The sequence below is a fragment of the Pinus tabuliformis genome, chromosome 5_2 (assembly GCF_031772625.1).
Source record: "Pinus tabuliformis cultivar Carrire ecotype Pingquan chromosome 5_2, CPIR1, whole genome shotgun sequence".
NCBI classification, from domain to species: domain Eukaryota; kingdom Viridiplantae; phylum Streptophyta; class Pinopsida; order Pinales; family Pinaceae; genus Pinus; species Pinus tabuliformis.
The window spans coordinates 992,949,300-992,975,045 of record NC_142306.1 but is presented as its reverse complement, the minus strand read 5'-3'; positions in this window follow the sequence as shown (position 1 = coordinate 992,975,045).

Below are 25,746 nucleotides of genomic sequence, written 5' to 3'. Positions count from 1 at the left end.
AATAAAATAAACCACGTAGAAGATTTTGCGCACTGGGTTACGGTGGTGAAAATTACTCAAGGATTCTAAGGCATACTACAAGGCGTGTGATGCTTGCCAAAGGAAGGGGAAGCCTTTGCGAATGGATGAGTTGCCTTTAAATCCTTAGGTTTCATTGTAGGTATTTTATAAGTGGGCCATAGACTTCATAGGTCCAATAGAACCACCAGGTAAGAAGATGGGAGTGCGGTATATCATTACCACAACTCAGTATTAACCAGATGGGCAGAAGCACATTGAGTGAAGGATTGTACAATTGCCACCACTACGAAGTTTTTATTTGAATATGTCTTAACACGGTTTGGATGTCCTAAGATATTGATGAGTGATAGGGGTACACATTTTTTGAATGAAATGGTCAGAGCAATGCTTAAGGAATTGCAGGAATGTCATCAAAAGAGCACACCACCCACAGGCGAATTGAATGGTGGAAGTATTTAATAGAATTTTGGGAAATGCATTAACGAAGGTCTGAAATGTGTAGAGGAATGACTAGGATATGCGTGTACCAGTTGTGCTATGGGAATATAGCATGACCTGCAAGAAATTGACAAGCCAAACACCATTTACGTTGGTTTATGGAATTGAAGCAGTGCTTCCTATGGAGTATATTGTGCCAACTTTATGTATTGGAGCTTTGACAGAGATGGTAGACCACAAGACCTTGGAGGAACGAGTCACGCAGATCATGGAGCCAGAAAAGGACTACTTTCTTGCATGATTTCCCCAATAAGTGCAAAAAGGAATGCAAGAAAGCATGGCACGATAGGAATATTAAGAAACACACTTTTAAGATAGATGATTTAGTGTTGCTATATGGAAACAAGTTCACAAAACTTGCAGGGAAATTCCAAATGCCTTGGCTGGGGCCATATGTTGTTAAGGAGATCACAGATGGTATCACAGTTCAGCTGGCATAGATGAATGGGGAACCATTTCCTGGAAAAGTGAATGGAAGTAGGCTAAAGCTGTACACAAGGGATCCTGCCCCTGTGCAATGACTATATGGTAGCTGGACAGTCTTAGTAATACAAGAAGTTGCAAGGCATTGCAGGACTATAAACTACGCTACTTGACGTGGTGAAAAACATAGTAGGGAGGTTGTGCGATGGAAAACATGACTGCAACAAGTGAAGCTGCGCTGGATGAGATATGTCATGGAGGATGGTACCATGAAAACAGGACCAAAAGTAGCCATTGGAGTTAATATTCATGATTTGATGGTAAAGCATCTGTTAAGAGGAGCGGGTAGGCATCATTTATGGTGAAAATTTTGGAGATATTATACCAAAGTTGTATTTATGATTCGAAATTGGAGGGAACAGTTGGATTTGAATTCAAAACTTCCTATAAATAGGATAGGTTCGTCCACCGAAGAACACCTTGCCATCTGAGAATTTTCTGTGAGTTGTGCTGTTTTAAGTTTATAAGTCATCAATTTTGGGAGGACTTAGCTACTAGCACAATATTTTCAACCTTACCTGAGTGGAACCAGAAGATCATTCTTGCCAAAATGTCAGCACCAATGAATTCGGAAGTTGTTGTTTCTCAAGCGAAAGGACCTAAGGTTGTGCCTATGGAAGCTACGCGCACTCTGCCTACAGCGCCAAGGTCACCTAGGCTGAAGCAATTAGCTACAAAAGAGAAGCAGAAGAAACCGATGTTGGTGAGATAGTCCCCAAGGAAGGATCCGGAGGTTCATCAGAAGGAGAAGAAGGGTAAGAAAATATAGAAATTTGTGGACCTGGAGGAAGAGGAATTCCGAAGATTGGAGGAATTGGATGCTGAGGAGGGTGAGCCTATCACATGGATCCTGGGGTATATCCCTCCATGGAATGGAAAGACAAAAGTTACGAAAGACCGTGATTCCAGGAAGTTTACAGTGTCTACACCCCTATTACTAGAACAGGTTGAATTTGAAGGCAAAACCTTAGCATGCATTCCGATACTGAATATGGAGGATTGGGATCTCATGTACCATGATAGATTCCCTCATTTGGCTAGCCACAAGTACATTATGAAAAATTATTACAAAGAAACAAAGGTTACGTGGTTGGAACCCATGAAATAGGTCAGAGGTGTTGAGTAGGACAGGTTGTTGCACATGCTCTGCATGCCAGATTTTCACAAATAAATAATCAACATAGTGTGCATGTGCCAGCTGCTCGCGCTGGTGCATGATGGGTGCCTATGGCTTGTGGAGCCCATCTCAATTACGGATATGCTCATCCATCAGATTAGGAAGCTTCCCTATAAAGGGGTGGACCCTGCCAAGGAGTTTGGAGGGAAAAGTGGAGAAAAGGAGTTAGTAGATAAGATGAAGGCAGAGTTTGGTCTCGTAAAGAAGTCACGCGGATTTTCTATCCGCTCCATTGAGGACCAGACGGTGTAGTTTTCCACCCAAATACTTGTAGGAAACATTATGAGAAAATGTCACGCAGAAAAAGTTCTAACACCTATAGTATCATTGGCCACCCAGTGCACCAAAGGAGTACAATATAACTGGGCAAAGTATTTTTCCAAGGAGTTCCTTGCGAAGTGTCACGAAGCTCAGGAGGACAGTAAGCCATTTCTTTATGTGTGGCTATTGTTGTCAATTGTCTTAGTTTTATGGACATTGTTGGAAGATAGTCAGTTTTCCCCGCAATCAGAAGATTTACCAGAAGCAACGAAGTTTGCTTCTCTATGGCAAATAAAGGATCCAGAGAGGATCAAGGAGTCGAATATTTTTTGGCTCCTAATGGAGATGGATCTTAGGACAATAATCAGTCAGCGACCAAGGTTCTCCACAACCTTGTACGGGTAATTAAGGCCCTTTGCAGCGTTTAAGGCCAACTTCCACAACGTATCAATCAGGGTGCATAAGGACACTAAGCTTATATGGCACAAGCTACCATACTTAGTATCAAAGACAGACGTGTAGGAGATCCTGGGCAGTTGGCCAGTGGAGTGGCGTGAACCCACAAAGATTGGTGTAGGCACCAGTAAAGGTGTAGAAATCTTTGTTGCATAGTCGACCTCTGCGCAGAAGCATAAAGAAGTCACACAAAAGGTCGAGCAAGCCTTGGTTGAACAAAATAGGAAAGAAGATGCTGCTAAAGTAGATGCGTAGAAAGAGCGTGCTAAGAAAGAGAGCACTGCAAAAGAGCGTGCCAAGGCAGAGTGCACTGGCACAGAGGAAGTCGAAGAGGTGGCTTCCCAGCATACATATCAGCTAGAAAACTCAGAGAAAGAAGGAGGCAGTGGAGTGGAACGAGAACTCCCTTGGCATTAAAAGAGCACAGAAAGGAGACCACTTTTGGGCCAAGGAAGAAGCACAAATTAGAGAAAGAGGTGTGCATTAACCTGTTGGTCCTCACCAAAGGGGATCTCGATGAGATCGATGACACGGTCAGAGATACCAAAACAGATTTGTGGTAGCAGTTTGAACAACAATATATGAAGATGCTAAGGAGTGTCCAAAAGGATATGTGCAAGCTATAAATCGAGACCAGTAGAATCCAAGTGAGCGTTGGGTAAGTGAGAGGGGTGCAAGCAAGCCTATGCAAGGGAGCAAGCACCTAGCAGAGCTGGAACAGACTATGGACCTCAAAGTCATTCCTTTACCAGAAGGATTTGTTCGCACAGAATCAGAGGAAGACTGCATTGTATTAAGCGCAGTTAAATATATGGGGGTGGACTTAGTCATGTTTCCACTTCCAACCCTCCATGCACTGTATCAAAGGGTCTCAGATGAGCAATGGATCAGAGAGCATCGCGCCCTTATAGTCATTAGTGAGTTCAAGGTAAATAATGAGAAGATGTCTGCAGACAAAACTCAGGATCTGAAAGAAAAAGAGGAGGTGCAAGCACAAAGTCAGAGTCTAGAAACAACAATAACATAGGCGTGCAAGACATTATCAGAGATGAAGATTTTGTAGGATGCCGCAACTACAATAAAGATCATAAAATTGGCTGTTGTAGTCTGCGTGTCAAAGGATGACATAGGTAAAGTTACGTTCAATTTACAGATGAAGATCTTAGAGGTACAACTGAAGTTGCAACCAAATACTTCGCTAAAGGTCTGGGAGCAATGTGGAGCAGCGACCAGGGAAACTTGGGTACACTGGATGCATAAGTCACAAACTGTGCGATGATGTTTGATAAATCCATGGAGTTATGGACAAAGTTGTAGGAGGACTTGAACTTATAGAGGCTTAACATAGATATTTGGGAGACACATCACAAGTAGGATGAAGTATGAGTGACTGTGCACACTTCTCCGCCAGCCCAATGCCTCATGCAATTGCAGGAAGGAAAACAACTGTAATCATAGATGAAAGAGCTATAGAGGAAAGAGGACCTTTTGAAGGCCAGGCTACAACCATGGATAGAGGAAGCCTACCAGCTTACTCCATCACTTGAGGAAAATTTAAGGACGCTACAATAGACACAGAGAAAAATGTGCCGAGCAGTGGAAGGCTCTACAACAGAAAAGCTAGTGGAGGAAGTGCACCAAACCATGGTACAGATCTCTGCTAATATCGCAACATTACAGGTCAAGTTTTTGCAACAAGATCAAGGCACCAGCCAGGTAACTCGAGAGCGACTCACCATATTTGTGTTGGGAGCCCATTGGGATAGGCTACCGAGGGCCCGTTTTGGGGTTAGTTTAACCAATTTTTGTAAACATTTTGTAAAGAATGTAAAGTCTCCACAAAATGTGGATGTGGAGCACGCAAATAAGTAGGAGTCAAAGGGGATTTAGCCCCTTGTTTGGGTAAGTGATAGGTCATTTTTGAGACCCACCCATAGGTTGCAGGCCATGGTATTGTATGGGAAAAAGCTATATATAGTTGAGTCATAGCAAGTCTAAGTGAAAAAAGAAAGTCAAGATAAAAAAAAATTTGGGCAAGTGATAAAGCAAGAAAGATTTGTTTCCTGTACTTAGGCGAAAGGGGAAGGCTCCTGTAGCTGAATGCGTAGGAGAGAATGGTAAGTCTTCAGTTGAGTGTGCGGATGCCTAAAGCTAGGTGCCCAGGGTGGAATAACTCTATAAACTGAATGTTGATCTTAATAAGGACTATTTTTGGGAGAAATACCTTTCCTTTGACTATTATTCTTAGTTCTGTTCATGTTAATTTTTATCGCCCAATGATATATCTTCTATGGAATGGTGTGTAAATGCTGCGTGAACCTACTGAATGCTTAATATCTATGTGTGAAATAAGTAATTATTTGGTTTCACGAAGACAAGGGTTCATTTTGTTATGATTTTTATTGAACTGGAAAGATCTGTGTGAAGGCAGATCAAGGGTTACTAATTAAAGCGTGAAAGTGGATAGACTACTTCTTTTAGGCCCCTAAAGTCTGATCACAAACCTTCACGAAGGTCTACAATCCATTTCCTTAGAATTGGAAGAAGGGTCATAGAAGGACACCGATCTGCGTGAAGGTAGGTCTGAGTGAGAATGGCTTAAGACCACTTATCACACTATCTTTGGATGTAAAAACCTGGTTTTAGCATCCCCCAATACTACTTCGGGTGGGACTACAACCTGTGCTATGTGGGTTGTTGCCGAAAGGGCCAATAGTTAGGGTTTTGTTGGTTGGTGTGAACAATTCTGAACTTGGATTAGGACCCCTTAAGCCAACAACCAAAATCATTTCCCGGATCCTGGGAATATCATTTTTCTACTAACCGATCTTTGCATTTCTCCACCTTTCCTTCTGCATTCATCTTCTTCTTAACACCCATTTGCTGCCAATGGGTTTCCTTCCAGCCGACAACTCCACCAGATCTCACACCTCATTTTTGTGCAAAGATGCCATTTCATGAACCATGCCCTCTTTCCAGATTTTTCCATCCTCTGAATCTACTTCTTCCTTCATAGTTCTGGGATCATCATCAATAATCAATAAAGAAAAATTTGAACAGAAAGTAGATGGACTATACCTTTTTGGCTACCTTCTTTCTCGAATTAATCTTCTCATAGTCGGAGTTTTTGGCTCTTCATCTTCTGATTCATCTTCCGCTGTAGAGTTTGATTCTTCCTACTTTAGCTCAAACTCTATCTTCTCAGGTTCCTTTGGTAGAAATTCATGTTTGATAACATATTTCACCTCTCTAAACACCACATCTTGGCTATACACAAGCTTCCTTGTTTCTGGGTTCCAAAGCTTATAACCTTTTAAACCATCCTTATACCCAATAAATATGAAAGAGAAAGAGAAGGTTTCTTACGAGTCGATAGCTCTTGTGGAGTCTTATCCTCCAATGATGATGAAGGTGATCTATTGACCGGGTAACATGGAGTCCCCACAGCCTTTGCTCAAAATTCATGTCCCAACATGACACCACTGAGCATGCTTCTTTCCCTTTCCCTCAACATCTTGTTCATTCTTTCGACCACTCCATTTTTCTCAGGTGTATATGGAGTAGTCTTCTTCTGTGCTATACCACACTTCTTACAGAACTCTTCAACTTCCTTCTTGCAAAACTCTCCACCGTTATCTGTCCTCAACACCTTTATCTAATTCTCTGTCTGGTTTTCCACTAGAGCCTTAAATTCTTTAAACCTGTCAAAGACTTCAGATTTATTCCTGAGGAAATATATTCATGTTTTCCTTGAGAAGTCGTCTATAAATGATACATAGTACACATAATTACCCAGTGATGGAACTGACACAGGTCCAAACAAATCATTGTGCAAAGCTCTAATAGATGTTTCGCCCTCTTACCACCAGAGGGGAAACTCACCTGATTCTGCTTCCCATATACACAATTTTCATAGAAATCAAAATCCAGAGAGCTATTAGACATAGCTTCTACCATATAATTAGGATGAAGTAGTCAAAGGCCCTTCTCTCTAGTATGTTCAAGCCTTTGATGCCATAACATGGTCTTTTTTCCAAAGACCACTAGATTTTTCGCTCCACTTTAAGGAACCACAAAAATATTGCACCCATCAATAACAGTGCTACCTTGAAGCTTGTACAGAGTTCCAATCTGAACTCCCCACATTAATACCAGTGCTTCCCGAACCATCTTCTAGGTATCTTTCTCAAATGTTATTTTTACATCTGAATCATCCATCTTGCTTACAGAAATCATATTTCTAGCCAATGTAGGAATATGCAGAACACCCGAAAATATTCTAATCCTTCCACCTTGCAACTTCAACTTGACTATTCTGTGACCAACGATTTTGGACTCCCTATCATCCCCTAAGAAGACATCATCGCCATCATATTTCTCATACTCCCATAACCACTCTCTATGGGCAGTGAAGTGAAAGGATGCACCTGAGTCAATCAAGCACGCCTCATGATATACATGTGTACTTGAAGAAGAATCCAAGTGCACATCGCCACCTTCTTCTGAGGTGGTTTTCACCTCTGCAGAAGGAACGTCATCAGATCCCTTTCCTTTCTTAGGAGCTATAGATTTACAGTCCATTTTGTAGTGCCCTTCTTTTCCACATTGCTAGCACATCTTTAGTGGTTTTCCTAGAGATTTATATTTCCCTTTAGATTTAGATCTCCCACTCGAGGAATTATTTTTGTTTTTGTCCTAGGACCGTCCTCGTATAGAAGAGGAATCACCATTCTAGCCCTCCATATTTTTCTGTCTCATCTCCTCCGATAGCAAGGATGAGATTTTTTTAGTAGTGGAGGAATGACCTGTTATATGGTTTTTTTAATCCAACATTTCGAACTACCAAGTTAGTCCATCATCATGGATGCGTCAATAGATTTAAGAAGATATTATCTTAGATCTATTGATGCATCCCTAATGATGGACTCACTTGGTTGTCTGAAACATTGGATTCAAAAAATGATATAACAGGTCATTCCTCCACTGCTAAAAAATTATCCTCACCTATATGGATTGAATATTTGGAAAAGGATGAGATTATTTCATCAAATTTCAAGGAACTTGCATTACTACCTATTGCAACAACTAGACTATCCCACGAATCTAGTAAAGAACGCAAAAAAATGATGCACTTATCTTCATTTGAAATTTTAATATCAACATGGCTTACCACAGTATTAAATGTGTTCATATGCTCTGTCAACAAGTCTCCATCTTCCATCCTGAGGTTATACATCTTTTTCTATAGGAACAATTTATTCACCAGAGACTTAGATTGGTACAAAGTCCATAACTTGTCCCACAAATCCTTCGTCGATGCTTCCACTAATACATTAAACAATACTAAATCTAAGACACACAACTATATTGTGCTCTTTGCCTTTCGATCCAAGTTCATCCAATCTTCAGTTGACATGGCTATTGGTTTAGTACCCCGATCTACCACGATCCACTGATCTTTATCCAACAGCAGATCCTCCATCTTGAGTTTCCACAACTCAAAACTTTGACCATTAAATTTCTCAATCTCTATCTCTCCACTGCTCGCCATATTCTTTAACCACAAGAATTGATCCTACAGATCTCCCACTAAACAGGGTCTACCACAAACCCGAGCAAAAGACCCCTCAGCAACAAAGGCATCCCCTTGAAGCCAAACCCTAGCACTAATAACAAATGTATGTTTTAACCCCGTACACAAATTACCTGCATACGAATTCTAAAAACAGAAAATAAATAATGGAGAGAGAATAAACCATAAAACATATATACACATATATTTTCCCCTGGATCCAAAAACTAGGATTACCAGATTGATTTTTCATTATGTTCCTTTCAATGTTACAATACATATATATACATGTTGAAGCATCCATAAACCTTAATCCATTAACCCTTGATTTGAACAAAATCGTAGTTCCCTTGACTAGATCTACAAGATACCATGGACTAAAAACCATCATGCCCAAAACCATGTGCAAAACCCATGAAAAAAACCATAGGTAGGTTCGCCCACCTCATATAGGGTCCAAAAAAAAAATTCGGAGTGCTGCCTCCAACCCCGTGCAGGGGGGCTACCGCCCCCCCGCATACCACCTGACAAAAAGGGTAGCCAACCCCACTGTGACCCCCCGGTATCGCCCCACACAACGTACAAAGGGGACTCTCGCCCCTGGGTGGGGTAGTCATGGAAAGAATATAACACAACCCAAGAATAATCCCTATGAACTTGTTTATGGGAAGGAAGTCCTATTTCCTATTGAGTTCTAAGCAAACACATTCAAGACAATAGTCAAATTGTGTCTTGATCTATCTAAAGCAAAAAAAGAAGGATGGAGCAATTTAATGAACTTGATGAGATGAGTCATGATGCTATTCAATTAACAAACATAGTTCTACAACAAAGATCGAGGTGCCATGACAAGTTCACAAAAGAAAGGAAATTCTAGCTAGGAGATTGGTCATTACTTTTTGACTCAAAGTTTAAATATTTTCAAGGAAAATTTCAAACTCATTGTCTTAGGCCTTATGAGATTGAAACTATCTTTGATAACGGTTTAGTCAGTATTAGAACTATTGATGAAGAAAAAGTGACATTCCTTGTTAATTTTCATCGATTGAGAATTTATCACAAACTATTGACAAGGGAGGAGTTTGTTAAACATCTACAAGACAATATTGACTTGTAGATGGTTAGGAAGCATTCTCCTTCCTCTCCAACTTGACTCACAAAATCCTTTTGTCTTCTAAAAGAAAATATAAAAACAATCGAAAAAAATAAAAAATAAAATAATAAAATTGTATAAACATGAAAACAAAGTAATCTTGGCATCCTAGATTTTCTTTTTAAACCCTGTTCTAATCCCATTTTCTTTGTAACCCTCATTTTCTATTCAAAATAAGTAACTACGAAATTGTTGCAAATCTGCAACTTTAACAAAATTTTGGAGCTGATATTGACATGGATCAACTAGGACAATTGAATATCTTGGCATAAGAAGAAGATCATAAACCTTGCAGTTGAAGGCATCCAAGGACAACCTACAAACATCATTCAAAACTTCAGAATACTGAATCTAAATGTTTGTAAATATTAGATTAAATAATAAAGGTAAGAAATATTAGATTATGAAATAAAATAGACGTTTCTACCGCTACTTAAAGTAATCATTACTATTCCAACTTCGAACTTAACCATAAATACTATGTCTTGTCAACGAAGTATGCTATAAGCCCATTCACTGGTCATAATTTCACAGATAATCCAATCCATAAACCTTGATCCATTGATAATTCCACCCTAATTCATAATATGTTTTCCTCGAACCTTTTTTTCTCCATTCCATTGAGAATTTCACTCTCATCCATACTCTGATTTTTGAAGCCATGTTCGCTCCATAACCTTGTTAAAATGAAGTAGTTGTGGGTTAAGACTTATCCAACATAGGGGTTATTGTGAGGAAAAATACGGATGGAAAGAATTTCATGGAGGGTTATCCACAAGTTAGAAAAATGTTACAACAGGCACAATGGTTGGAGTTTATAGAGAAAATTGACGGCCATGAAAAAGAAGTTACAAAATCCTTTGCCCGAGCATTCGATGGAGTTGAGGCAGAAATTGGAAACGTGAAGATAGTATTCACATAATCCTTCAAGGTATAAGTAACTAGGCTACTTAGGGTTGGTGAAAGATGGTTCAAGAACAATGGAATTGAAGGAAGTGAATGGAAAACATTTCTAAAAAACCCACATATGGACACTTCAGTCTTTAAGAAAGGCATCCCAAGTAAAACTCTTAAAAACAAATGGAGAAATTTATTGTTCGTCACTCAAAAATTTATTACTTGTGAAGGTAGATTTGGCAGTATGATTTTCTATCATGTACATTCGATTATGCATTTGATTGAGGGGAATGAAATTAATTTTCCTTATTTCTTACTCAATAGTCTGAAGATAATGACTGGTAACACTCAGAGAAAAATACAATCTATTGAGAATACCATGTATCATCACGATCTCATAAAAATGCTGATATTAATCCCACCTCAAACATATAGGAGATGATTGGGAAAGTTTCTTTGTCAGAAACCATTTTAAAGAGGCAGAACAAGAACCCAACAAAAAAGTAAAGAGAAGTAGAAGAAGGTTATCTATAAACCCTAATGATGACCTACCTCCACAAGAAGAGCATCCCTCAGAATATGAAACTCCCCTTGCATATGTATTAGAGAATCTCAAAAAGAAAAATGTTAGAAAAAAAATCCATTGCTAAGGAAGAAAGCACACCCAAAAGAAAAACAGAGGAAAGAAAGCAAGAAAAGATAGAACAAAGGAAAATTCAAAAGAAAATTCCTCTTACTAAGACCGCATCCACTATAAGGAGGAGTGCAAGACTCAATAAAACAATGAAGGAACCATCTTGAAAGTCAACAAAATTTGTTAATCTGGAGGAAGAAGAAGAACCAAGAGCTCCAACACCATCCATTTTGTCACCAATTTCTATTCGAACATGAAGAACACTTGAAATTCCCCCGGTCCAACATGAAATATATGATTATATAGAATCTTTGGAGAAGAGAGCTACAGAAAAGGTGACTGCATCAACATTTGAAACTGTGCGTTGTCTAGCTCTGCATGTGGCTACGTCATCTTGTGCAAGTAAACAGGGCCCCCCTTGCACCTCATTGTCCATTCCTGTACATGCACAATGGCAACGTGGTTATCCATGAGAGTTTGGGATGTCTTTGCACACTGCTGCTGAAAATCATATAGATGGAAAATCACTTTGTGCACAGTGACAACTCTTTGTACAATTTCTGCATGGTGGTCTCAAAAGCCAATATCTCCACAAGTATTGGTTTCTTTATTTCTGCCATAGCGGATCCTGCGGAATACTCTATTCTCTGCCTAACCTCTTGTAAGTCCTTTGCCAACTGGACATTCTCTACTATCAAGAAATTTATCAGTGAATTCATGGCTTCTGCATAAGCCTGAGAATCCTTGGACATGGCAACTAGATGTCTTCTAACATATGATATAATCACCCTTTCTTCTATGTGCACATGTGTTGTATGATCATCTGGGAGTTGCTTTCTTCCTATCTATACAATCCTGTGTTGTGAATTTTCGAATGATAGATTGTACACATCCATCTCTAGATCATCATCAAGGAGAACAACCTCTCCTTTCTCGCTTAGGACCGTTTGTGATTTTGGAGGTGGCAGAGATTGTGGTGAGACCTCGAATTCTCTCGACATGAGATTGGTGTCTTGGTCCTATGGCTCATGTTCCATCCCCATGTTTGCTGCCTCAACCACATGCTCAACCTGTAGAGAAAATTCCTAAACCCACACCTTCTCACCCTCTTCTTCATCTGTTGGCTACTCTAATGTATCAACCTATGTAGGTGCAGTTTTCTCTATCAGTGCACATTTCCTTTCCTCCTGTTCCTATTTTTGCTCTTCTTCCCTTTCTCTCCTCCTCAGATCTTGTTTTGCTCTCATCTTCTTTTCTATTTCCCACAAATTCCTCTCTATATCTTCCAACCTTTGCTTATCTCTCTTCCTTCATTCTACTCTCCTTTCACGTTGTCACCTCTTTGCATTTATCTCCAAAGATACTCTCTCAACAAGAGGATCTTCTCTGAACTTGTAGCTTTGCACAGCCTTTGTGCTCTAGGAAATCTTCCACTTTCCTTTATCCTACACTCTTTTGTTGCTCACTTCTATTGTTGTTGTTCCTTCCTATGGTGTTTCTTCCTGTAGTGCTTCTTTCCATTTTATAGCTATGTTGACCAGTTCATTAAGCCTAGAAGAGCTATAGAAATACCTCTAAGGATCTTCCTTTAGCCAATGACATGCCCCATGGATCCATGGGTAATACACATTTTCACAATTGTTCTTGCATATGCAGTGGGGGTAATAAGGATTTAAACATTTGGTGTCGAACTCAAACATCTTCAAGTCCTCGGCCTCAACATCTGCATCATTTAAGGTACAAATCTTGTACAACCCAATCCACAAAGGAAGAGTAGTCCATGGTTCCTTCTTCTTCATGTGAAGTCCTACAGATAACCCTGTGGAGATGTGGTATGCAACCTCTTGCATGACCAACTTATCTGTGGAAAACCTTGGTAGCTCATGCAAAGGCTTCTTCGTGCCAAACATCATGATGAAGGTGCCATCGGGTGAGGCATACAAATTTGCAATGTGAAGTAATTCCTGTATCGCTTCCTGAGACATGCAAGGTGGATCATTTTCAAATATCATCTTGTATAGTGGGTGACAAAGTGGTCAGGCAACATTCTCATGAATCCTCGATAGCTGCACGCAAAGAGAAACCTACAATATATCTTTAGAGGATCCTCTACTAGTTTCCATGTCCAACATAACTGCTTTTGGGCATAGATTGCATCAGGTAGGTACGCGGACATAAAGATTCTTTCTTTCTCATCCTTAGGCAGACTCTAGGAATTAGACACATGCACTTTCAGCTGAAGAGCCAACATGTCAAAACATTTGAATGACCTTCCTTCATTTGCCAACTACTCCAACATAACCACCCAACTCTACGGGAAGGTCTCCGTGCTCTCTTCGCCATACAAGTGGCATGCAAAGATGACCAATGGGAAAGTTCATTGGCACCTGTTCAACCACATCTCTAGTGTTTCTTTCTACAATATCCTTTGATCGAGCTATCCTGCAAACTAGGATACCTATACTGCTAAGAAGTTGGTCAACAATAGATGTTCCTGGAGACAGAGCTTACACTCACAGTAAAAAAATGTCAGCTGAAAAACACAAAGCACTTCAAGGATTGATCATGCAAAAACATGGACAACTAGTGGGAAATATTGTGCACTTGTCACTCTTAGAGGTGAGGGATTGACAGCTAGATTTATGCATTATGCAGTCCTAGCTGCCAATGAGAGGTACTTATGACTGGAACCTGTGCGAAGCACATTCCACTATAGCTTGTCATGGACTTAAACTACGCAATGTGCACTTTAGTCTCGCTTGATGTAGGCTAGGACTGTGCATTGCGCAATCCCAATGGGAAAGATTGGGGACTGCTCTTAGAGCTTGTCACTGGTAGCCTCTACATAATTCCTAGAGCCAAGGTAGAGCCTTGAGTTCCAAAAATGCGCGATGCATGCCGGGAGAAGCTAGATCTCAGCCAATGGAATGCAAATCTTCCCAAGGGAAACTTGAAAATGAGTAGATTTGAATGCACCGGCAAAGGATGGTGCATATATGAGTGAATGGTCAAGCATGCAATTAAAGCAAGTGCAAACATCAGTCAAACGAACAAATAATGAATCTGGTGGGGACAGTCGCCACAACAACGACTATTAGTGCAAAAATGGGGTCATGCATGCAACACTTAAGAAAGGCAATAAAAAAATTGATACACCACTTCTACAAGTTAAAAAAAAACTAAAACACATGCGGTCATTCAATAAAACATGCAAAACAACACTCACACAAGCTAGCAAAACAAAAGTGACAAAAAAGCAGTAGAAGACATGAAAAGAAAAATTACCCAGAAAATAGGTGTTGATCGTGAAAAGGGTTCCTAGATGCTTCAGTAATGCCAGAGCTCCAATATCGAATGTGAATATGAGCTCTGGCAGCATCTATTAAATAGATTTGATCAATTTATGGTTTATGACACACATGCCAAAAATCTAGGAAAAAGCAACAAGTGGTGGCAGTTTTCTAAAATTATCTCAGATGTAACTCCTAGTGCTAAAAGTAAATCCCTATTTTTTAGGGATACTTTTTTATTTTTTTCTTCTTTTAATCCGGGAAAGGCTACCAGAAATGCATGGAGAGATTGCATATTTTTGGAGGGAATCAGGCACGTTGTCAGCTCATGCATGGGGAAACAGCTGAGGGAATGCTTCTGCGCAATTCCTGGGTTGAGTAGCTCTAACTACCTCTCATGCTCTACACAATTTCCCAACTGAAGACAATTTGTCAGCTAGGAGTGTGCATTTCTAGAGCCAAAGCTCATTGTCGGGTTATCTCGGTATTTTTTGAGAGCAAGGCTCACTGCTGGACTGCTCTACACAACTCCTGAGAGAAAGGCATGTTGCACTCCAGGACTGCACAATTTGCCAAGGTAGTGCAAGAACAAGATCAAACAAGTCACAGGGCTTTGTATTATACCCAAAGGGGATACTATGGGGTACAGAGGGAGGTACCCAAGAGGATAATGTAATAATGTGATCGGCCATTGTTAATAAACTAAGTGGTTAACCCACATCATGTAAGGGACCACAAGTAGTTAGAAATAATGTGATAAGCCCATGGTAATGTATGTATGGTATTGAGAGAGATATGGTAATTACCCATGGTATTGTATGTATGAGGTCTATATAGAGGCTAGATACTCCTCATTGAGGATGCCAAGGACTATTGTATTGGTAAGCATATGGATTTATGGAGTGTTCTCCTTCCTTAAGGATTGATTGTGTGGTGTTGCCCTACCTCAAGGGTTTTATCAATAAAGAAGATTTTTCATGTTATATTATTGGATCAATCTTGTTATTTTTGTGTATGTTTTCTATTTTCATATATCTGTTTTTTAGATATATTACAAGTGGTATTAGAGCACTTTCATGCACAAAGTGGGGAGATTTTTTATTTTATTTTTGCAGGAATTCTTTAGGGTGGCAAGTTTGCAGATCATATCTAAAAATTTTAGTGCTAAATTTGAAAAAAATAAATAACATATCTGAATTATTTGCTGAAAAATACCCAAATTAAAAAAAAAATTGGTCGAATCGGATTCTGAATGAGGGAGATATCGTTGATTTAAAATCAGTTGTGTTGCAGAAATTTTTTTTGATGACAATTCATGGATGGTGGATCTCTTGTCAATTTTAGAGTTTTTATGTAGAATTTCACAAAATTGATTGCATATTTGAGCTCCTCTTAAAAAATTACCCAATTTGAAAAACACAATCGGTCGAATCGAAGTCCAAATAGGGAGATATCGCTGATTCAAAATCAGTTATTTTTTTCATAAATTTTTGTGATGGCGAGATAGTTGTAGCACGAATCTGAGTTTCCAGAGGCCCATATAGAGATTTTTGTCATACAAGAAGATGCAGAATTTCCATTCCATTTGCAAAAATAGGTTATAATAAGGATTCTGATCCATATTCACTGGTTTTTCACCATTTTAAATTTTCACCAAAGTGGTTTTCTTCAAAACCCTTACTCTATTTTGATGAGAAAAGATGATGGTCCTACTATTCAATAATTCCTAGAAAGTCAAAATTCATTATGGCCGACATTTTGGAGAAAAATAGCATGGATTAATTTTAAAGATGAGGTATCTACGTGGTGGGACTCGGTTGCCAGAAAGAAGTTATTAACCATGCGCGATGAAGAATTTGAAAAACTGCTTTTGGACAAATAGTCTCATGCTACACAACAGGAGAATGAAACACATAAGGGTTTATTTTATGATGGGATCTCCTTATTACAAGTTCATGGAAGTATTCTTAAAGAGAAGATCATTGTGTCTATCAATCCTAATTGCAACCATAGTTTTATTAATGTTCATTTGGCTAAAAGATTGCAAGTCCCAGCCAAACAAATGAAGCATACATAGATTAATAATGAGCAGGTGCAAGTTTATAAAGATTTGAAGATTTCTATGGATATGTATGTATTGCATTTTGATTTGTATGCTTTAGATATAGCTAATGTGGATGTTATTTTGGGATACCCTTGGATGGAATCTATTGGTACTATCAATATTAATGTGTAGAAGAAATTCCTGAAGCTCTCATATAAAAAGAAGAAAATTACATTACGGGATATTTCAAATTATCATCATAGTCATAAATTTGGAAGTACTTATTAATGTTAATCTATCATGCCTCAAAAGATTCTTCCACATCCCCATCAAAATTTGGGGGTTTAATTTTCTTGAACTCACCCTTTTTCTCTGCCTTCTACTTCTTATTTTTCGAATGGTCTGACATGTTATCAAATTCTTCCTCAATTCCACCATTATTCCCTTCCATTCATTGAGTACGACTCATTTCATGGACATTTTCACCTCTTTGCCCCACTTTCTCTTCTCTATCCTCATTGCCAGAACCAGGTATAGAGTTTCTATGATTCTGATGGTTAGATAGGATTTTCAGTATCTATTCATTACCTTGCATGAGTCACTTGTTATCTTCCCACAAACTGGCCATGTAGTAGATGTGACCTGCAAACATATGAAAATAGACAGTATGCCCTGAAATAACAAGATTGAAATATAGAAATGCTTATCTTTACTAATCAAAACCCTTGAGGTAGGGTAACACCATACAATCACTCCTTAAAGAAGAAGAACACTCAACAAGCCATATGCTTTCCAATACATTAATCCTTGACATCCTCAATGGGGAGTCTCTAGCCTCTGTATAGGTTTCATACATATAATACCACGGGTCATTACCATGGGTCTCTCAACACCATACATGCATTACCGTGGGATTATCACATTATTCCTAACTACTTTTGGTCCTTTAGTACATGATTTGAGTTAACCACTTTATTTATTAACTATGTCCCAACACATTATTACATTATTCCCTTATGTACCTCCCTCTATACCCCATAATATCCCCCTTAGGTATATTACATTCCACCCCCCTTAAACATGTTTCGTCCCTAAAACATAAGAAGAACATAAATAATAAGATCTACTCAAAAGAGTAGTACACTAGTACCATGCACATGCATCTAGCCATCCTAGAGATAGGTGATTACCCGATCTACCCAGTGCCTCACTCACTTCAAATGCGAGTTGATCCTGACAATTCCTCTATGTTGATGTGTTGTGGGTGGATTGTCACACCTCTTTATCTGTCGTGCAGGTGTTTTTGTCCTTATTTCTAATCCGTTGCCATGTTGTTGGTTTTTCTCTTACTCGGTGATGTGGGTGGTGATATGCTGAAGTTTTAACCAAAGGTGTATTTTTCTATAATTCACCACCTAATGGAGCCTAATTGGTATCTAGTACCTGTTGTGGCACTTGTGGTTGTTGTTTATCTTCCAATATTACTTCAACCACAAATTCCTCATCTGATGTGTTAGTAACTGCAACATTTTTTGCTTCAGCCCCTTGGACTCTACCTTTTTATTGATGAAAATATATTGTAATGTAATATAGAAATGCTTCTCTTTATTAATAAAAACTCTTGATGTAGGGTAACACTATACAATCACCCCTTAAAGGAGGAGAACACTCCACAAGACATATGCTTGCCAATATAATAATCCTTGACATCCTCAATGGGGAGTCTCTAGCCTCTATATAGGCTTCATACATACAACACCATGGGTCATTAACATGGGTCTCTCAACACAATACATACATTACCATGGACTTGTCACACTATTCCTAACTACTTGTGGTGGCTTACATGATGTGGGTTTACCACTTTATTTACTAACTATGGCCCATCACATCATTACGATATTCCCTTGGGTACCTCCCTCTGAACCCCATAATATCCCCCCTAGGTATACTACAAGCCATCTCGACTCTTAACTGCCGAATAGTTTCCAACAACATGGCAGTGGGGTTTTGGTTGCCTCCATCTAGTTGAACCCACATCTCTGGATTAACTCCTGGGATGGGTATGGAAACAGATTCCCTAGAAGGGCTTATTGGTTATGTACTTCCAACTCATTTTCTCATCATGCTTTCTCTGTGATCACAACATACATTTGTTTATCAATTGCTTAAATAAGCCACAATATTGTAACTTGGTGCTAATACCACTTGTAACACTCACCACATAGATTTTTTTTTATCAAAATACCACTTTGGAACAATATACACATCCTCATTCAACATTCAAGTTCATTTTTCAATAGTTTACACATCAACGTTTTGAGAAGAGGTTCAATAAATTAGGTCACAAGGTTTTTAAAACTTGACATTGGCATGCCATTATACATTATAATATATAAAACCCTATATCTTCTTAGGTGAAGTATCATTTAAGGAGGTTGAATCTCAGAGGTCTTCCCAAGAGTTAAGGCTTAGAATGCTTTGTTAAATATTTAGTTAACCTTATCATATGGAGTCACGGGGGCTTCACTCGGGGAGCAATACCATACCACATGGGTTCATATTCAAGGATATTTATTGAGAAAAAAATGGCATAATATATTGGGGGATGTATAGGGGTTAGGGGGTTTTTATATTGGCAACTATACAAAATGTAGCCCAAAGTCATTGAAAAAATATAAAGAGGTATAAAAAATGTTAATGAAAAAATGGATACCTAGAATATCTAGTGAAAGTAGGGTTTTTTAAGTTGGGAAGGTGTATTGGGTTCGTATTGGTAGGGGGTTAAATAATGTGATTTTTAGAAGTATTTTCCAATATGTAGTAAAATTAAGGGTATTGTTTAATATGCCATGAACGCACGTGATATGACATAGTTTCATTGAGTGAAGCCCCTCTGTATGGAGTGAACATTCCATATATAGTCCTTTGTATTGCCGCATTAATTCTCTCCTCGAAACATGGTTAAATCTCTACCTATCATCACTAGGGCCCTAATCGAATAATGTAAATCATTCTAGGTAGTTGTGGTAACTAATCTCACCTCTAGCTCCCATCAGACACTGCCATTTGGATCCTCAATTAAGCTACTATGTAAACGCTGATGCTAAGAGTTTTTCAGCTGTTTCCTAACAATTGTTCACAGGTCAGTTAGAATCCCATGGCTATTAACATTATTTAAACACTAGTTTGATTCCTCCCTCAATTATTCTAATAGATCTTTGAATCTTGGTTATCTAGTCTTGAGGAAAGGTAGCAAGAGAGCATGTTTCGTACTTTTTTCTCTTGTTCCAGCATTACGCCAAACCATCGTCTTACCAAGTTCATCCTTTTTTTTTAAATGTGCATAGCTATTTATTTTCCTCTCTTGTGTTCATATCAAACACTTATGTTTCTCATTCTACCTATTATTTAGGTACTCGAAGTTCCTTTGGTTTTCTACCATTTTATAAGTTCGTTTTTTAAGATGAGACTTTCTATCCCAACTAGGGTTTCTGTCTACTCCTTCTTGTAGGTTATGGTTTTGTACATATTTATATATATTTTTCATCAGGATGCGATATTTTATCTGTGTTACTCGTGATTCTTTCTTGTTGAAATCTTATGCTACATGTGAGGTTTCCCGTGTTGGTTCATAGTCCCCATTTTTCCTTAGGCCATGCATGGATACAATAACTAATCTTCTCAGAGTTTTTTCTCCTTCCACATTAGGGGTTCTTTCACCCCACTCCAAAGTGCCTGCAAATATATGACTACATGCAAAAGTTAATGTAAATGTATACTCTGTAACTTTATTTTAAGGGTGAAATGGGTACAGAGTCGATAATATCCATTAAGGGAATTGCAACATTGTTAAATTTTGTTATGGCTTCAATCATTGTGTTACTCTTCCTTATTTGGAATCCCTGTATAACTACAATATGGAGACCCTACTCCCGATTTGGTTATAAATTTTGAATGAAATTTCCTGCTGGGGTTTGGAATATATGAAGTGTAATCTTTTTATACTAGGACTTTGTAATTTAAACGAGGCTTTTCTTTCAATAATTTTTTGCCTATTTTCCTTCATGTGCATGGGTGGTTCTTTTCCAATTATCGTGTTTATAGATGTACGATTGTTTAGTTGTGATTCCTACCAGGCATGCCTTAGATAATTATATTTGCATATGTATTATTCGGGTTTTCTTTGCTGTAATGAGTTGTCAACTCAGTTTATCTTGCTATCTACTTAGGCATTATCAAAAACTTTATTTATGCTATTCAAAATTTCATTAGGATGTAATTGTTTTAAACCACCTAAACAATGGAGTTCAAACCCTAACACGATTCCATCCATACCACGGGTTAAATTTTTGGTTAGTAGAAGGATTGTCCCTTGTCTGAGCCCTTGGTTCGGTTACGAGGACTGACCGACTTCCTTCCTGCTACAGTTACATATACGACAACATTTTTTCTTGTAGTTGATATAAGGGTCTATTGGCACCCACCCTCTTTCCTAGGTTACGCTGGGTCATCTGTGGCACCCAAATTCACAAGCCACAAATAGAGTTAATACATTTTCTAGTGTTTCAATTCAATATTTCATCCAAGAAACATATTAATATTTAGCCCCCCGACATTTTTCTTTAATCGACAAAAAATGATACTTTCTCCTAGATGTTAGCTCCAACACGTGTCATGCATACATCCATCCTTACTATCTACAACATATTATTCTTAATTAGGTTTTGTATAACTAAATTCCAATACATATATACAAAGGTCAAGTTACTTGCATTTACACAATACCAGTCTAATAGGAAATACTTTCATTTATTTGAAAAGAATAAATTTTTGTTCCACCATACAAGTCAACATACTGTAGTTTTTGAACAATCCTTTAGAACTTAAATAAAGTACTTATTTGTTCTAGCTACCTCTGTTGGAGAAATTATACTAAGAAGGCACTCCTTTAACTACCCAACCTGTATTATTGGAAATTATGTCCAGATCACCCCCGCGGCTCTTAGTTTTCAGAGCAGGTTAAGACAACAATCATTACGGAACCTCAAGACCTTTAGTTTAGTGCAAAATTTATTTTCAAGCGTTTCCACTGGTAATGGCGAGAGAAGACACTCCTTTAACCACCCAACCTGTGGTACTGGAAATTATGTCCAGATCTCTCCCGCAGCTCTTAGTTTTTAGAGCAGGTTAAGACAACAATCATTGTGGAACCTCAAGACATTTAGTCTAATGCAAAATTCATTTTCAAGCATTTCCACTGGTAATGACGAGCTTAAGAAGACCCTCTAGCAGTACCGCTGCGTATTGAAAATTATGTCCAGATCTCCCCTGCGGCTCTTAGTTTTCAGAGCAGGTTAAGACAACAATCATTGTGGAACCTCAAGACCTTTAGTCTAGTGCAAAATTCATTTTCAAGCATTTCCATTGGTAATGATAAGATTAAGAAGACCCTCTAGCAGTACTGCTGCTTTATTTTTACAGTTTCTGTCAAATTTCTTTCCTATTACTTCTTATTAAATTTTATAATCGGAGTATTTTTTCCAGCCTTTACCAAACCAAGTTACCGAGTCTTTGCACAATAAAAATAAATGACATATATTTATATGCCCAGGCGTGTTGCAAGTATAAAATCCAGAATGTTGGTGATGTATTGTAAGTGCAGAGAGTTAAATGTGTACTAATAAAAAGTTAAAAATAATAAAATTTAATTTGTTATATGGTAACTTTTTTTTAATAAAATTATGAACAGTTTTTTAATTAAAAGAAAAAAATTATATATATAGATACGTGCTAAAAATTAAGATTTATTTTATCATATGAGATAAAATAATGATTTGATAACAATATTCACATTTAATTAATTAGAAAAAAAACTAATATTTACAATAAATTTATAACATAACAAAATTCTTAACCATGAATATTCACATTAACTTTACTATGCATATTATTAAATTATAAATACACTTTGTTACAATACTATGAGCTAGGCCTATGGCTTATGAATACCCCCAAAAACTATAATTTATTTCACAAATGACATCTTTTATAAATGTTTTATTTTAATTTAATTTTACGGCATTTTTTAAATTAAATGTAAAAGAAAAAAAGTTAGAATTACTTTTGAGAGATATTTGTATCCTATATCCTCACTACTACTAAAAATATTCCATAGATAGTCCATAATGATTAAATCAAGGTTTTTAAAAAAATTAGAAATGAAAATACTTTTATATATAGCTATGTGAAATTCATAAAACATAGACAATATTATTAAAAAATAGTATAGATCCTTTTTAATTAAGGATCCACTCAGCGATAATAAGAATCAAACTTCTAGAAGTGCAACCTTCTCTTCAAGTTTTACACTAAGAAAAATGTTAAAATGTTTGAATCCAAAAATTAATATAGATCTATGATGGTTAATCAACCCCACCCTTGATAACCAGAATTATCTATGTGTTGACCAACACTAAGAAAAAAATGAACATCTTGAGGATAAGGACTAATTCTCATGAGTTTCTAAGTGAAACCCGGTGGTGGTCTAATCCCAAGACTCCTTGGGACATTAGAATCTATCAAATTTGTGATATTAAGAGGGTGGAAAATGAAAAACACTTCCTTTTAGAGTGCCTGACTTACATCCACTCTTAGTTCATCTCCCACAATTGCAATTTGCTTGACTTATTAAATCTGCAAAGATGATTTTGAATATCATAATTAGATTCTTTTTATTTTATGGAGGTACAATAGACAATATTGGACTTAGTGGACGTTAATCATCATCATCATTATTTTGAAATGTTTAATATAAAACTTAAAATTGTATAGAAAACTATCATTTCAATATTATAAGAATTTTAAAATTTTAAAATTACTATAGAAAAAATAAAAATAAAAATAAAAACAGAAAAATATTCCACCAAAAATAGATTAAATTTCCATAAAAAGTATACCTCATGATATGTGCTAGGGCAGTGAGAAAATTGCATTAGTTATACATGTCTGGGTTCTTATTGTAGTTCTCGCTGGATACATATTTTCAAGTTGCTTTATACTTGGGTTCTGATTCCATATCTCCCTGATCTCCCTCGATACACATATTCAAGTTGCTCTCATCAAAAGTTTCCGCATTTAGAATTTAATTAAAGTTATAATGTCTTATTGTGAGACTTTTTCGTTTCAATGGACTCCCAGCGTTGATAACTGGGGACATACCATTATGTTGTTTGATCTGCCGTGTTTGGTGGCAAGACTAATCAGCTTCTTAAATACTATTACATATCGATTTAATACTATTACACGTAGATTTCAAATGGTGAATATTCGTATGGCTAAGAACTGTTACTTCGATATGGATGTCTGTATTATGTTTATAAGTAGTGAAACGTTGTAACTATTTATAACCATGTAATGAGGCGCAGATACATCTCGTAGCTTTCTATGGCATTACATAACGCAGGCAACAATGCTTACCCTACTTTTCTCCACAGAAAAATTAAAAGCATAACCACCTAGTTTGTGATACAGAGCCTCTATGAATGCACTGAGTATTGAACTGCGACCACTGCCCAAACGACGGTATACGTACAAACGTAATAACAGTTTACACATATTCAGAGCTCAGCTCCTCCTAAACTGTCAAATATGGACAATATTATATTTACATGCAACCGAAATCCTACAAATATGAGAGTCTATTCACATTATTTAGGCAACCCAGCCGTGGAAGAAGATATCTATCATTAACTATAGTTAAACTTAATTGATGATTGAGATTACCCTAGCTCAAACATTGTGCAAGGTCTCGCATGCATATATATATATATATATATATATATTTCAATTTGGATCTAAGACTCGAAGAACTGACCGCGTGCTTTTTTTTGACAACTTCGATTTGGATAGTGTGGGGACCAGCGGGACGCTGCATTTGAGGTAATATTTACATACGTTAGCCTTCCACTAATTTTAGGGTTAGGAGCGTATTCCATATCCACATTTATACTTTATGTTTTTGGAGGTCAAAATAATTATAAAGGAATTCTTACTTACGACTGTTTTTTTCAAGCGAAAGAAACAACAGGTGTCTCATTGATTAAAAGACTGTTACATATTCCAAAGGATCTTCCCTTATAGTTTACCCTTCAGAGGATCACAAAATAGCAAACTGTTATAGGCCTAGCATCCACCAAAAATACCTAAAATGTATCTGAGCTATCAATGATCTAATAGATCTTTTTGTCCCAGAAGGAACTCAAATAGGGAGATACAAAGCTGAAGAGCCCAGAATCTGTTCATTTGCTCTGTCGGGAATTTCTGGTTATTCCAAACAAAATACAGTGGAAAAATCCTCTCTTTCCACTGCTGAGAATTTTCTGATAAACTCCGAAACAACAAAAATATGAACAGAGAGTAATACTATGTTTTCTGATAATTTAAAAACACAAGAACATAGCATAAAATAATAGTCTACTTTGCCTCAGGATCACAAACTGATCAAAATAATACTTTGTCCTTGACGCAGAAAAATACTCTGTTTTTAACTCAGAAAAACAGAAAAATTCGTTTTCTGGAAACGGTGTTGCAGCAACACAGTTTTTTTTCAGTTGCTGTTCGTGGTGTTGCAGCAACGTAAATTTTTTCAGTTGCTGTTCGTGGTGTTGCAGCAACGGGGATTTTTGACGTCAAGTATTTTTCGACTTACGAGAAATTTTTTGACAAAATAACTTTTGGTGAAACAACAACGCACAGAAAGAAATTTCTATTTATGAAAATAAACCAACAGATAAAACTAAGTCTTCCTCACGTAGAGGGATCTTCACAAAAGATTATGCTTAAGAGCATCTTCCTCTTGACAGAGGGATTACAACAGGAACGCTTCAGTTCCACAAAACAACTATCTCAGAAAATTTCAGCACTGCTGTGCAATACAAAAAAAAAGCTCTCTTGTTCTACACTGCTGTGTGCTCCCCTTTGCTCTCTATCTCTCTGTTTTCTACTTCTGTTTCTGTTTCTATTTATAGTGCGGGAAAGGGTCTTCACCGCTTTAACTTGCTGATAAAGTTTCTGCTGCTCATGATTAACAGATTTGATCTTTTGCTGTATTTCTTGAGTCGGTGGTGATGAAATCTATGACTGATAAATGCTACTACGGCTCGAGGCTGGTTCTTTTCTCTTTCAGCCGTTCTGCTCATTAATATAGTTGCTGTATCTGATCTTCATCCTTCGGGAACTCAAAAATAATTAAAGAGTGA